Source organism: Pinus tabuliformis, chromosome 6 (assembly GCF_031772625.1).
Source record: "Pinus tabuliformis cultivar Carrire ecotype Pingquan chromosome 6, CPIR1, whole genome shotgun sequence".
NCBI lineage: Eukaryota > Viridiplantae > Streptophyta > Pinopsida > Pinales > Pinaceae > Pinus > Pinus tabuliformis.
The window spans coordinates 1,647,825,278-1,647,839,609 of record NC_142292.1 but is presented as its reverse complement, the minus strand read 5'-3'; positions in this window follow the sequence as shown (position 1 = coordinate 1,647,839,609).

Here is a 14,332-nt window from a genome sequence, read left to right as displayed (position 1 = left end):
TTAATTGGCCACCTTTCCCTCTTTAAATTTCAACCATCTCATTGCATTCGTATGATTCCTAATTACACAAATGCAGATAGAGGAGTGACTTAGCTACTTACCTATAATCCAAGTGTATTTGCTGCCATCGACTGTGAGGTGTTGTGGCTTTCTCTGTTGCATGCCTTCATTTTCCTTCATGCATGATGTATCTACTTGCTGATGTGTTGTTGGGTGTTTTTGCAGGTTCTTCTTTTGCTGGAGTTGAGTTGCATGTGCCTTTTCAACCTTCAGATGTGTTGTCCCTTGCTGTTGGTGCTGGACTTCTATGGGATCAACTGCTACAGGAATTCCTACGGGAGCTCCTGTAGCTTCTTCTCCCCTTGAAACTTCAACTATTTCCCTGTGCTTGGAGCTCGAGAATGATGCCAGAGGTGGAGATGAATGATGGAGGGATAGTAGGTAAGCTTCAGGTAAAGTTAATGGTGCCTTTTCCTCCTTTTATTTTTGTTTTTTTTTCAAAACTGAAAAATTGTTTTTCTGCGTTTTTTCTTGGAAAGAAAAAAAAAATAATAATGATGCTTGGAGTGTGATGTAGGCTTGGAAATAATGGCAAGAAGGTATGAAGATGGTAAGAGGGATTACAAGTTCCTCATGAAGCTTTTCTTGTCCCTCAAACTGCCTCCTGTAGAGACTTTTGGCTCTCTGTAATTCCTACATAAGGCTCCTATAGAAAAAATAGTTTTGGAAGAAGAGGTACAGTGGGGTGAAAGAGATGCCAAAAATGATGGAGGAAGGTGTGGAGAAGATGAGATGGATGCTGGTATGAATGTCAAGATCCCCTTGGCACCTTCTTATACTCCCTGTAGTCCTCCTGCAAACCTACAATGTAATAAAAATTCATTTTTTCTTTCTCTCTTTTTTTTTTGAAAACAACTAGGGAACCTCAGAGAGATTTTCACCTTAATTTCCTGTCTTGGGCTGCTCCAAGGGAGGTTTTCACCCAGGGATATTATTCTTTTCCCTTTTTTTTGACATCACTGGACTACCTCAGAAGAGGTTTTCAACCCAATGATGGGACTCAAGTGCCTCATGGAGGTTTTCACTTGAGTCCTTATTTTTTCTCTTTTTTCTTTAGTGAGTGGGTGAAGTGGAAGCTAAGACATGCTCCACTACCATCACTATTTTATTCAAATCTTCAATAAACTATCACTTGGAGAGGGGTTTCTTATAGACTTTCAACCGATGTCCATTGACAAGCATGGGGATGGCTTTTTCATCAATGGTTCTGATCAAAACTAAACCATTGTCATTGCATTTCTCCATAGTGTAGGGTCCCAACCATCTTGTCCTTAGCTTGCCTTTGAAATCCTTGTATCTTGAATCATATAGTAGTGCCCAATCTCCCTCTTGGAATTGATTCTCCCTGATATTTCTGTCATGCCATATCTTTCTCTGAAGTTGAAGTATCTCTATATGGAAAAGGGCTTGCAATCTGTATTTATCCAATCCATTGAGCTGAAGTAATCTCTCCTTCTGTGTAGGGCTGAGGTTTAGATCTAGTTGAGTTTCCATCCTTAGGGTATTTAATTCAAACTCTATTGATAGCAAAGCCTTCTTCCTATAGACCAGTTCATAGGGTGTGAACCTCGTGGTGGTCTTCCATGTTGTGTTGTAGGCCAAAGTGACCTCAAATAATCTGTCCACCCAGTCTTTTCTACTGCTACTCACTACCTTGGTTAGGATCCCTTCCAATGCTTTGTTAGTGACCTCCACTTGCCCATTGGCTTGTGGATGGTAAGGGGTGGAATTCCTGTGCTTGATCTTATGATGTGTGAGCAGGTATTCAATCAGATTGAAAGTGAATTGACTGCCTTGGTCTGTGACCAACTCTCTCAGATACTTGAACTTGTAGAATATGTTTTCCCTAAAAAAATCAGCTACTTTTTCCTCTGTCACTGCTTTGATTACTTTTGTCTCCATCCACTTTGTCAGGTAGTCAATGCACACAATGATGTACTGCTTCTGCTTTGAAGGGGGGTTGTTTTGGGTTTCTCTCACTATGTATTCTAATGGTGATACACTGGCAGGTGGATTCTAAATCAAATTTTCAATCATATCATCCTCATCTTGCGATTTCCCCCCATGGCGATTTCTAATGTACAAAGTGGTGCAGAATAAACTTCATCCTCATCCTCCTCCTCCAACCAGAGAGGTAGATCATGTTCTAGAAAGGGTTAGGCAAGAGGATATAGGATTAACTTCTTGGACATGTTCCCATTCTTTATGGTCATGTTCCCAACTTGATAGTTGATGTAGGCATTGGTTGTAGCCAACCAGGGTCTTCCTAGAATGAGAGGATACCTAGCGAGCTTTGCCTTTGGCTGGAGAATTAAGAAATCAGTAGGGTACTTCCAAGAATCAATGGAGACCATCACATCTTCCACAATCCCCTCAAGGGTCACTATGGAGCGGTCTGTTGGTTGCAGCACTGTTGTGGTCTCCTCAAGGAGCCTTGGAGGTTAAGTTTGAGCATTGTGTCCTTTGTCATCACATTAATGGCAGCTCCTAGATCAATCCAGGTATGTGGAACCATTGTGCCATTGATGTGGAGATCAACTACTGGGCTTCCAGGGTCCAGATATTTTGGACAGATTATCTGCCCCAACATCAGGTCAGACAGTTGTCCTATGACATTGATGGTTGGAGAATCTCTCTTGCACCTTCCTAGATGCCTAAAGAACTTCTCTTTGATCAACCTATTGTAGATAGGAACATCTTTTATGGCTTGGAGAAGTGGTATCTTCACACATAATTGTTTTGATTATCCCATGAGTTCAGTCTCTTCTAGGGTAGGTTGGATTGTCATGGATAGTCTCTCATGAAAGGGTGGATTTGCTTTAGGTTCAATTTCCTCTTTATCTTCCTCAACCTCCCTGGGTGGAGGCTGGCTATCTAGGAGAAATTTCCCGGATCGCAAGTTAATTTCTTGAATCTCCACAGCATAAGTTGGGCATGATGGTACCCCACCATACACTTGCTAAGCCTATCTGTTGCTCGGGTTCGGATTTGGCTGAGCAGGCATTTGGGGTTGCCTTGGTGGAGCAAAAGGTAATGGTTGTGGTTGGGTAGGTGGTGGAGGTAGAAGAGCGGGAAGAGAGTTGTATTGGGGCCTCCACCCCTGATGAGATGCATTCCACTGAGGTTGTGGCTGAGCATATGATTGAAATGAATGGGTGGCTGGTTGGGCATGATATTAAGATGTGAAGGACCAAGGAGGAGGCATGGACCAGGAAGGATGAACAGGGGGCCCCTAAGAAGGTATGGATGTGACTTGGTTGGGGTTGTAGTATGCCTGAGATGTCCCTTGCATCCCCTGTTGGTATGGTCTAGGTCCATGCAACCTCCTTTGGTTTATGTAATAGATATGTTCAGTGACTCTTTCAGCCCCTTGGTATACAGCTTTAAGTCCAGGAAAGGAAGGGCACTTATCTGTAGAATGATCTTCTTCATAGAATAAACAAACCCCTATAGAGTTCAATGGACATTCATTCCCAAGATGCCTCCTGGTGCATCTAGGGCAAAAAATGGCCAAAGCCCTCTCTGCTTCCTCTTGTTTTCTTTTGATATGTATGGTATCCATTTGCATGGCAAGAGTCTGCAGCATCTCACTCTTGAAGTCTTCCAGCATGTTTCCAATTTCACCTTTAATGGATGAATTGGAAGAAGATGTACTGGTTATGGGTTGACTCCCCCTACCTTTCTTTCTGGTTGCTCTAGAATGGTTTCTAAAAATAGTCTTTATGTCCTCATAGGATCGTTGGTAGATGTCTCCCCCAGCCAGTAGATGGAGAGTGTCTAAAAGGTCTTCTTGAATTCCCCAGAGCAGGAGCAACTTTAGAGACTCAAGGTCAAGTGTACACCTGGCCCTTTTCTAACTGAGCTTGAACCTCTCTTCATAGTCTTCCAAGGAATCATCACTTCCTATGGTCATTCAGAAGATTTATTCTTTAGTATCTTTTGACCTAAAGTAGTCTCGATAATTGTTGTTAAAGGCCTGCTACATCTGAGCCCAAGTTGTGATGCTATTTCGAGGTAATCCCATGAACCAACACAGTGCTGCATCCTTGAGAGTAGAAGGGAACAATTTCAACTTTTGCTCATCTTCTGTATAGTCATAAGTTAGACAGATGACAACAAACTCAAACAAGAAGGTGTTAGCATCTTTTGTAGTCAGACCATGGAAGTGAGGTAGGGCTAAAGGAATTATATTCTTCATTTTGGTGTCCCCATTGGTCTCCCGAATGGGGAAGGTACCCTCTATTCTCTATCCATTTCCACGAGAATTTATGTTTTCAACCATTGGCTCCAGAGGAATGTTTTCTTCTTCTTCTTCCCCTATAAGTTCTTCAAATATTTCTGGATGTTCACCTAAGAGTTCTTATTGATTGCAGCCATTGAAGAAGAGAGAAGGTTGGATGTGTGAAGGAGTGGGGGTGTTGAGCAAAAATTTTCCTAAGTTATCTCTACTCCTGCGAGGCATGAAAGGAAATATTTTTGGTTGGTTTTTTGTTTCTCTTTCCCCACATTGAAAGTACTTAGATAAATTAAAATTGTGATTGAACAAAACAAATTGCAACTATCTGAAATGAACTTGTTGAATGGAAATTTACAGAATTGAAAAGGAAAGCAAGGAAATGCAGAACTGAAATAAAAGAAATGACTAGTATAATTTTGCCGAAATAAACTATTAGCAGAATGTTGCAATAGGAAATAGAAGAAAGCAGTAATCACAAAATACTCTGACGCTTCCCCAACAATGGCACCAAAAAGAGGTGGGCGTGAGTATTGCAGCAAGAATGCTACAAGTCCTAGGCTACCAACTTTACTTTTATCAACCCGGTAGTTTGTAACAAACTTGGAAGCATCGGTGCTATATGCAGAAGTACTAGCTCTCACTACAGGTTGTCACTTGGTCAACTGACATGAGATCACTAGGAGCTCAAGTCAACTTCTATAGATTTCAGAAGAAGCTCTATGTGTGATGAGAGGAAAGAAAGATTACTCTACAGATGCTATTCTAACTTCAGAAAGGAGAAAGACTGGAATGTAAAGCAAAACCTAGTAAACCCTAATTAACAAGCTAATTCTACTTTTGCCAAAAACACTATGAAAACCATGAAAGAAATGCCATTACCTACTCAAGGAAGTAAGAAACATCTAACCATGCTATTTTTGGAAGTAAATAAGCAAAAAACATATTTTTGGATTTTTATGTGTTTTTATGTGAATTTAACATGCATCTAATTTATTGTGTGTTAGTGTGACAGCGAACAGGTGGTGTTAGAGGGCGGTTTTGGAGCTTGAGAGGATGTATGATGGTGTGGATGGGTCCTAGGATGTCTTAGGTGGATTTCTAGAGGCTTTTCCCACACTCGGCCTTCAAAAGAAATCCTACAGGAAAAACTACAGGAGGACATAGGAAAACTACTAGAGGAAAACAGGGAAACTACAGGAGGCCTACAAGAGGAGGCAAAGGGAAATTTTCATTGTTTTGAGGGTGTGAGAGTGGGTTGAAAAGGTGGATGAAGGTTGGAATGAGGTGTTAGGGTGCCTAAGGTCTACCATGAATCACCAGGAGAGAAAGATGATTGGGTTTGCTCAAAGAGTGGGGAAGTAGCTCTAGAAAAATGAAGGAAACTAGGGCGGAATTGAGGTGAGGTTTGGGAGACCTATAGGGCATATATCAGATGGAGGGTGTGATTGTTGGTAAGCTGGCCTACTACTGGAAGAGATCTGCTACATAGAAACTGACAGTCAACCAAGAAAATCAAGCAACCAATGAAATGAGTGCATCCTAGGAAAAACAAAGTTTTGCATTAAAATGGCCTAAACTATGATGTATAGAAGGAAATGTTGGGAAATGTTGTAAGAAAGGAAAGCATGCAAAAGAACTATTGAAAATTAGGAATTGAACATGATAAAGAAGATCTAAAGAAAAGCAAAATTGTACTATCAACCTACTAGAGAGCTGCAAACAATAGAAGTCCTAGGAATGAGGAAAATCTGTGTTTTTGGGGCAACAAGAGAGTCTTTGCCTCAAATAATGGTCCCGAAGGGAGGAAGAGAGGCCAAGGCACTATTTCTAGCCTTTTGAATCTTCTTTGATCACTACTTAACCTGCTACAGAAAGCACAAATGGAAGAAAGCTACTAAATCATCAAAAGCAACCTATTCTTAATCATAAGAGAAATACATCTAATAACAAACTAATCTACAAACTAAAGTAAAGCATACAAATACAAGTAAAGAGAAGCTTGGCTACTTGGATTGGGCCCTAAACCAAGAGCTTTAGCCTCTAAATTAACTGAGTGCTAGCTCAAAAAGGATTCCATCTCCATTATAAAAAAATAGCAAGATTACATGAAACTGTCATACAATAGTAAGCTCGAAATTTGAGCAGAGTTTACACAAGCAAAAAAAAAGTTGACCCTAGTGAGGCCCTAGGCCTCTCTACTTGTACATCTAAAGCTACCAATAGTTTCCTTAAAATCAGGGAGGCTTGGCTCCAAAAACTTGAGATAACTATCAATCATCTTCGACTTGCTCGGCTGCCTTCTAGTGCATGATTCGACTGCTTGTACTCCGAGTTGAATGAAGGGGAATTCGAAGTGAGGAGAAATAAATGAGGGGGATTCCCTCCTATAAGTCATCTCCTTTTTCTACTTCGAGTTATGGATATAGTTTCACAACCAGATCCTTGACTTTCACCTCAAAATCCATCAATAATTTGCATTAAATACATGTTAGACCACATGGCATAATAACTAACTCAACTCACCCTATAAGCATAAATATAATCAAAAAACCATACAATAAGCTAAGAGAATGGTTGATTTGACTAGGTTAGGAGGTAAAATAAGCCCATATAATTACCCATTTATGAGGCTCATCAGCTGGAAGGAAGAGGAGCAGGAAGTGAAAAGATTCCCATGATTAAGGAATCCTTCAGCAGTCTAACCCCAACATGCTGATAAGAATGTAGAGTTTCCCCTACAAGATGGAAACTTCTAATAACATGAGAATCAAAGGGAAAAAAGGTGATTTGGTCAATGGCCATAATCTTGCCCTTATGAGGAAATGCGATCATATGGAAATAAGTCGATCACACACATGACGTAGACCCACGTGCCACCCAATAGAATATTATAATCAAGAGGTTCATCAACAACTTCCACCTCTATGGATACATATTTTCCCTGTAATTATACTTGGAAGGAATTCATAATATCACAAGGCTTATATGTTCTCCCATTAAAATCTTTCAATGTGGTAGGTGACCGACTCAGTTAAGTGAACCAATCACTTTCTAGGAAGACACAGACACGATGTAGGTTGAGTCTCCCTCATCCACAATAGAACGATGAATGTTCTTACCACGGACGATGACTTGAATGATAAAGGTCAATTGAGTTGGAAGGTGATGGGTATAATTTTCGTGACTGAGAAAAACTGGGTTGGAATCCGAAGGGTCCACACATCTAATAGCCGAAAGCAAAGAATTTTTTTGGGCAAGGCAGTTTTGCAACACCTTGAGGGTCAATATGGTTGATGGAGACTAAGGAATGTCTTCAACTATGTTATAATTTTGAGCAACCTTGGCACGAGGGTTGAAAGAAGACTTATGAATAACGCCATTTAGAGTCTTAATAGTCAACTCCGTAGGAATCGTGGGTAGAGAAGGATCAGATGGGGGTGATGCCAAAGTGGAAGGATGATTAGTAGCTTGACCATTTATGGGATTCACATTACCATAGTCCTTGTTTCGAGTAGCCACCATAACATTAGATTTATGCTTCAGGGATGAAATCATCAAAACCATGTTAGAGGAAGATGTGTCTTGAGCAACCATATGGGTCTCCTAATTGGGAAACGGGTTGGTAAACACAACGGGAGAAGTGGAGGATTTCATAAACTGATTCACTTATGTACAATGAGGACAGTCATGAGTAAAGTGATCCTCATTACAAATCAAGCATGGGTAGTTAGGCTTTCATTTATCATTAGAGGACTGATTTGTTTGTTTATCATGTGGTGAAGAATCTTTCTTATTTTTATCGTTTCCTTTCTTCTTACTTCTTGGCTGTTATTGGGATTTTCCTTTATCAAATGAAATGGAATTTACCTTGGAAGAAGAAGCCATGGGAGGATTGGATGAAGAGTTTTGGGAAGAAGCAGTGAGAGCAACACCAGATGGTTTGCTCACTATCTGTGAACTGGAAAACCCAATGAAGCCATCAGAAGCATGAGATTATTTACGAGGAGTGGGAGGAACACAACATTTGAATGTCTCGGAGCATTTGGTATCTTATGATATAGCGTGCTAGATTGGGTATAGATGAGGTCCAAATACTAAGCACGAGCAATTAATTTATCTTCAGTCATGACTTTGCCTTTGGCTACATCCTCTGTGATAGATGGCAACAGGGATTTAATTAACCATTCCACCAAAAATTGATTTGGAACATAGTTCTTAACTAACCGGAAACAACGTTGCCACTCATGAATGTGATCTGAAATATGAGTGGCTTTAGTTTGTTTAAAGTTGGTCATAATTTCTATTCAAGTTTCATACCAGATAGGTAATTGGAAATTCATAAGGAAGGTGGTAGACAAGGAACTGAAATCATGAAAGGAAGCTCTAGGTAACTCAATCTACCATTTAGTTGTGATACATGTAAGAGTACGTTGGAAAATACATAATCATATGGAATCATCATTAAGGGAGTTTGAAGAACACCATAGATGATACATCATGGCATGGGTCGATGCATCTTCTCTAGGATTCCCATTGAACTTTGGAATATCATAAGGCAATTTGGTAGGAATTATCGACCACCAAGGTGAATGAGAAATGACATCATTGGTAAGCCAAGTCAAATATAGAAATTTGAGAGTCACCACAAATTGTAATTTCTGGTTAAAATTTGGTGGAGGAGAGTCTAGATAAGAAGGAATAGTCTGAGAAACAAGTACTTGCATTCCTGGATAAGGAGGGTTCTAATATAGAGGAACTTGGGCACCATAATAAGGAGGATTTTGGTAACCAGCATACGTGTAATCTTGTTGACCAACTCTAGGATAACCTTGCAAAGGCTGGAATGGTTGGGTTTGGATATGTTGGCCTTGTGGGATTTTGCATCATCCTGGTATAAAGGGGGGTTTATTGGCGGTGTGCCATGCTATAAATAGTATTTCCTACCAGAATTTGAGGAGTACCTATTGGGTTGTGTTATTCTTTCCACGACTAGCCCACGTTGGGTGGACCTACCTATGGTTTTGTGCATGATTTTCGCACATGGTTTTGGACGCAATGGTTTTCAGTCCATGGTTTTGGATGAAATTGTTTTCAGTCCATGGTATTGGATGCTTCAGCATGTATGAATATGTATTGTAACATTGAAAGCAACATAATGAAAAATCATGCTGGTAGTCCCAGTTTTGGGATCTAGGGGAAATCTCTGTGTATATGTGGTTTATGTGTTATGTTCTTGCATTGTTTACTTTTTGTGTTTTAGAATTCGTATGCAGGTAATTTCTGTACAGGGTTAAAACCTACATTTTGTATCGGAGTTGTTTTGGCTTCAGGGGGACGCCTTTGTTGCTGAGGGGTTTCACTCGGGCCTGTGGTAGACCCTATTCAGTGGGAGATCTATGAGATCGATTCTAGTGGTGAAAGAAGATGTCAAGCAGTGGAAAGATAGAGATCAAGAAATTTAATGGTCAGAGTTTTGAGTTGTGGAAACTCAAGATGGAGGATCTATTGGTGGATAAAGATTAGTGGATCGGGGTAGATCTGGGTACGAAGCCAATAGGAGTGTCTCATGAAGAATGGAAGAAGTTAGATCGGAAGGCAAAGAGCACAATATGATTGTGTGTCTCAGATTCAGTATTGCTGAATGTATCATGGGAAGTTACGGCGAAGGCTTTGTGCAACAAGTTAGGGACTTTGTACCAATCTAAGTCTCTGGTGAATAAACTATTCCTACGGAAAAATTTGTATAACATGAGGTTGAAAGATGGAGACTTGGTGACAAAGCATCTGAATGCATTTAATAATGTGGTAAGTCAGTTTTCGTCTATTGATATCAAAATTTCAGATGAAGATAAGTTCATTAGTTTGTTGTTTTATCTACCAGATTCATGGGATAGTTTGGTTATTGCAATAGATATCAATGCAACTGCCATGCAGTTTGATGAAATAGTCTCATCCTTGCTGACGAATGAGATGAGATGGAAAAATATGGAGAGCCAGAATGGTGATGCCTTGTCTGTATGTGGTCGGTCCCAGAACATAAACAAAAATAAGTCATCGAGTGGGAGATCTAAATCTAGACAGAGATCTAAATATATAGGAAAACCTGTAAATGTGGTGTGATAGAAATGAAAAAAGGAAGGGCACTACAAAAGGGATTGTAAATCTAAAGCCCCTGAGAAAGGAAAGGGATCTGATGATGCTCCTTCTGCAGAGGTGAAAACCACCTTAGATGAAGGTGTGGATTTGTACTTGGCTTCTTCAGGTACACATGTAGCTCATGAGGCATGGTTGATTGACTCAGGTGCATCCTTTCACTTCACTCCCCATAGAGAGTGGTTCTGTGAGTATGAGAAATACGATGGTGGTGATGTCTTCTTGGGGGATGATATGAAGGCTAGAATCATTGGTCGTAGAAAAGTAAAGTTGAAGTTGCAAGGTGGAAGGGTTAAAACACTTCTGAGTGTTCTACATATTCCTGCATTGGCCAGAAATCTGATTTCTATAAGCAAGCTAGATGATGCAAGTGTAAAAACAGTGTTCGAGAAGGATACTTGCAAGATGGTTCAGTGGGCACTGGTATTGAAGTGGGGAGTTTGAATTGCAACTCTGTACAAGCTGTAAGGTAGCACTATTGTTTATGGGTGAAATAGTTTCGTGGTTTCTGAAAGTGGAGTAGAAAATCTAGTGGTCTCTGGAGAGAAGACCATGCTGTGGCATCAAAGGCTTGGACATATTAGAGATAAGGGCCTTAGAATACTTCATGTAAAGATATGGTAGAAGGTATGACTAATAACTCTCTGGATTTTGATTTCTGTGAAAATTGTGTATATGGGAAGCAGAATCGGGCGAGTTTCCCCTCTGGTGGTAAGAGGGTGAAACAGATATTAGAGCTTGTGCACAGTGGTGTGTTTGGACTTGTGAAGGTTCCATCACTAGGTAAGTCTGTGTAATATGTATAATTTATAGATGATTTCTCAAGGAATACATGGATATATTTCCTTAAGAAAAAATATGAAGTCTTTGATAGATTTAAAGAATTAAGGCTCGGGTGGAAAACTAGATAGAGAAGAAGATAAAGGTGCTGAGGACAGATAACGGTGGAGAGTTTTGCAGTAAGGAATTTGAAGAATTCTGTAAGAAGTGTGGTATAGCATAGCAGAAGACTACTCCATATACACCTCAGCAAAATGGAGTTTTGGAAAGAATGAACAAGACGTTGATGGAAAGGGCAAGAAGCATGCTCAGCGTTGTCGGGTTAGGACAAGAATTCTGGGCAGAGGCGGTGGAGACAACATTTTACCTGGTCAATAGATCACCTTCATCAGCGTTGGAGGATAAGACTCCACAAGAGGTATGGACTGGTAAGAAACCCTCTCTTTCACATCTGAGGGTATTTCGATGTGATGAATATGTACATGTTCCAAAGGAAAAATGAACCAAGCTGGATAGTAAATTTGAAAAGTGCATCTTTATTGGGTATAAGGATGGTTTCAAGGGTTATAAGCTTTGGAACACAGTAACAAGGAGGGTTGTGTATAGCCAATATGTGGTGTTCATAGAGGTGAAATATGTTATTAAACATGAAGTCCAACCAAAGGAACCTAAGAAGATAGAGTTTGAGCTAAAGGAGGAAGAATCAAACTCTACAACAGAGGAGGAATCAGAAGATGAAGAGCCACAAACTCCAGGTGTGAGAAGATCAGTTCGAGAAAGAAGGTAGCCAGAAAGGTATAGTCCATCTACTTTCTATTCAAATTTTGCTTTATCTATTATTGATGATGATCCTAGAATTGTGAAGGAAGCAGTGGATTCAGAGGATGGAAAACTTTGGAAAGAGGCCATGGTTGATGAAATGACATCTTTGCACAAAAATGATGCTTGGGATCTAGTGGAGTTGCCGTATGGAAGGAAACCCATTGGAAACAAATGGGTGTTCAAGAAGAAGACAAATGCAGAAGGAAAGGTGGAGAAATACCAATCTTGGTTGGTAGCAAAAGGTTATTCCCAGGTGCCGGGAATTTATTTTGGTGATATTTTTTCCCCTGTTGCCAAGGTAGCTTCTATTAGATTACTTTTATCTATTGCTGTTGCTTTTGATTTTGAGGTAGAATAGATGGATGTCAAGATAACATTTCTTCATGGGGATCTAGAAGAGGAGATCTACATGAAGCAACTTGAAGGCTTTGTGGTGAAGGGCAAGAAAGAACTGGTATGCAAGTTAAAGAAGTCTCTGTATGCGTTAAAATAGTTACCAAGGATGTGGTATCAGAAATTTGATACATTTATATGGGGACTTGGCTTCACCAGAAGCAAAGTAGATCACTCTGTGTATTTTAAATTAATTGGTGACTGTATTATTTATATGGTATTGTATGTGGATGATATGTTTCTAGTTGGAAATGACAAAGAAATTATCTAGGATTTGAAGACCCAATTATCCTCCAAATTCGACATGAAAGATCTTGGTGCTGCAAACTATATTTTGGGCATAGAAATTAAAAGAGATCTGGCAAAGAGGAAGCTCTGGTTAAACCAGAGGAAGTATGTTGAGACAATATTGCAAAGGTTTAATATGTAGGGTAGTAAACTGGTGAAGGTTCCTATTCCTGTAGGTGTAAAGTTATCTACTGAATAGTGTCCCAAGTCACAAGAAGAGGAAGAGGATATGTCCCATGTTGCATATGCAAGTGCATCTGGTAGCCTAATGTATGTGATGGTCTGTACTAGACCAGACATTGCACATGCAGTGTGAGTATTGAGCAGGTTTATGTCAAAACCAGGGAAGGAGCATTGAATAGCAGTGAAGTGGGTTTTCAGGTATTTGCATGGCACTAGCGATTATGGTTTGTGCTACCAAGGAAGACCAGGATTGGACAGAGCTTTGGATATCCATGGCTTTGTTGATGTGGACTGGGTTGGAGATCTAGATTAGAGAAGATCTACAAGTGGGTATGCGTTTAACCTATTTGGAGGTGTAGTCATTTGGATGAGTAAGAAATAATCTGTAGTGGCACTATCAACTACAGAGGCAGAATACATGGCAGCCACTCATGCAAGCAAGGAAGTGGTTTGGTTGCAAAGATTGTGTTCAAGTATGGGGTTAGTATAGGGAGCTATAAGGATAGACTGTGACAGCCAAATTGCAATTTTCTTGGTAAAGAACCCTGCTTACCATTCAAAGACAAAGCACATTGATGTTCAGTATCTCTTTGTGAGGGATATGATAGAAGGAAAAAAGGTTTTGCTCGTAAAGGTGGACACTTTGAAGAATACTGCAGATGCATTGACAAAATCTGTGAGATTTGAGAAGTTCTCTTGGTGTAGAGAAACAATGGGCATTACAGGGCTGAATAAATGACTAAGCTCTCTTATGGTTCCATGTGGAAATAAAAAAACAAGTGGGAGAATGTTGGGTTGTGTTATTCTTTCCACAACTAACCCACGTAGCGAACCGGGGGGTTAGAGGGGGGGAAGAGCACCCCCTTTGTTGTGCTGATTGCGTAGTGGGGGGTTCTCAGGGGGGGCAGCAATCCCCCCTGTCTTGGGGGTTTAAGGGGCGTGGGTAGGCCCCCTCTATGGGGTTCAGGGCAGCGCCCCAGGAAATTTTTTTTTGGACCCTATATTAGGTTGGGCAGACCTACCTATGGTTTTGTGCATGATTTTCGCACATGGTTTTGGATGCTATGGTTTTCAGTCCATGGTTTTTGACGCAATGGTTTTCGGTCCATGATATTGGATGCTTCAACATGTATACATATGCATTGTAACATTGAAATGAACAAAATGAAAAATCAAGTTGGGTGTCCTAGTTTTGGGATCCAGGGGAAAATCTCTATGTATATGTGTTTTATGTGTTATGTTCTCACACTATTTATTTTCTATGTTTTAGAATTCGTATGCAGGTAATTTTTGTACAGGGTTAAAACTTACAATACCTTGCCCAAGCAATTGAGACTGTAAGGTATCTTGTAAAGGTTGGGTAAGTGGAATGTGAGGGGTACCAGATACCAACAAAATAGGTTGAGATGCAATAAA